The sequence below is a fragment of the Peromyscus maniculatus genome, chromosome X, assembly GCF_049852395.1.
Source record: "Peromyscus maniculatus bairdii isolate BWxNUB_F1_BW_parent chromosome X, HU_Pman_BW_mat_3.1, whole genome shotgun sequence".
In the NCBI taxonomy this organism is placed as follows: Eukaryota; Metazoa; Chordata; class Mammalia; order Rodentia; family Cricetidae; genus Peromyscus; species Peromyscus maniculatus.
In genome coordinates this window covers 69495948-69498100 of record NC_134875.1, presented here as the reverse complement: position 1 = coordinate 69498100, position 2153 = coordinate 69495948, and positions in this window count along the sequence as shown.

The following is a 2153-nucleotide window of genomic DNA, read 5'->3' as shown; positions in this document are numbered from 1 at the left end:
GAACTGTTTCCTTCATCTGTTTGATTGCTTTTTTCTTGGTTTTCTTGAATTTCTTTAAGGTGTTTATTGATTTCTTCCAATTTTAATGTCTTTTCCTTGATTTCCTTAAGGGAATTTTTTATTTCCTCTAAAGGCCTCTATCATCTTAAAGTCATTTTAAGGTCAATTTCTGCTTCCTCTGCATTGGAATTTTCAGGTCTTGCTGAATTAGAACCCTAGTGGTCTCGGTGGTGCCATATTGCTCTTTATGTTGTTGAATGTATTTTTCCACTGGCTTCTACCCATCATTTCCTCCAATTGGTGCAAATGCTGTCTGTGTCTGAGGGAGCCTTTTTAGGTGCAATGGATACTCCAATTGGAGCTCTTGTTCCAGTGGGAGCTCTTGGTCCACTCAGAGCTCTTGGTCCACTTGGAGCTGGCAGAGTCTGTGTGTTGGGGAAAAGCTGTGATCTCAAAGCTGTGAATTTCCAGGGTGAGGTGTGGCTTGTAGGTTACAGGGTCTGGTGGGAGATAGTGGTAATTCAGCTTGCCTGTAGGAGTTCTACCTGCTGACCTACAACAATTGGGCCACTCAGAGCTAGAGGAGTCTGTCCAAACTACTGCTTTTTTTTTTCTAAAATTCAAAGAAGTAAATTGTCAAATATCATCCTTTCTATACAACTGCACATTTTCTTCTAAAGATTATAAAATAATTCAATATTATTTTTCAATACTGTATAGTCTTTTCGAGCCCATCTAGGTTTCCTAGTGGCTTTACCCAGCAAGAATGCAGAAAAAAATGAGTGGACCATGGGCCTGAGTAACAGGTGTTTGAAAGGGTCTAGACTTGGCTGTATCTAGCAAGGGGGAGGTCCTTTGCCCCTCCCATTGGTATTGTTATAAAAAGTCCATTTGAATAAAGTTCTGGGCCCGATGGATGGATTAGAATCCAGGCCCTTCGAGTCTACTCTGTGTTCTCTCTCTCTCTCTCTCTCTCTCTCTCTCTCTCTCTCTCTCTCTCTAATATTTTCTGCTGTTCTTACTCAAGAGTACCCTGAGGAAAATTGGGGGGATGGCTCCCCACAATTGTCAGAGTAGAATATATTTCGTTAAGATTGATTATAAAATTGACATTGAAAACTCATCATTAAAATTGTAACATTTACATTGCGGATGATGCTTTCTCAGCTGAATGTATTGGGAAAATTAAGATCTAGTTGTGGTATAAGAATTCTTATCTAATCATGGCTTCTTCTCTCTCTCTCAGGATTATAGCCAGTGATGGCAGTGATTTGATTGTCATTGAATAAGAGATCTGGACATTCCCCTGTCTTTCAAATTACTTTTTCATCACAGCAAAGAACAAAATCAAGCTATAGAAAGATTATATAAAGTTAATGGTAGAATTTGGATCAGTGGGCAGATGTCTAAACAAGTACTACTTTATTTAAAAGAATTCTGTTCCCTCTCCCCTATACCTGACCATATCATCCATTCCCTGAGTCAGTTACCATAGTTATGATAAATTGTCCTGGTTCTAGTGGTAAGAGATTTCTAGGGGAAATTCATCATAATCAGATAAAAATGAATCTGAGGATCAAAAGCCCAGTGAAGATGATGTGCATCCTTATTGAAAGTACTTTGGCCTTGAAGAATTTAACATTTAGTATTCCTACTCTTTCATTACTTTCTCTGCTTTAACACAAAAGAAGATTTTTTTCTCCCTCTCTTCCAATACACAAATGTTTACATCCATCATGTGAAACCTATAATTATATAGATTTTGAGTTTATCACTCCCTGGCTCCCAAGTAATCCCGGATCTTAATATCTTAGCTGGAGAAGAACAAAAGTCAAGGAAAATTTGGAATGTTTTTACAGGTTGTGTCTGGAAGTTGCATTTATCCTTCCTTGCTATTTTTCATGGGCCTGAGTCCAATAATAGTTATTTTTACCTATCTTCAAAGAAAATTAGAAAATATATGCATGCTGCATGTATAAGAGGGCAATGAAACAGCTTTAGTAAGTAGCATTTTTTTTGGCCATTCAGTTCTTTATTAGACCATTAGGTGTTTTAGACAGACACAGTATCACAGCTTCACAGAGTTAAACAAATGCAACATAAACAAAAGTAACACACCTTAAAATAATATTCTACAATAGAGAAAGAACAAA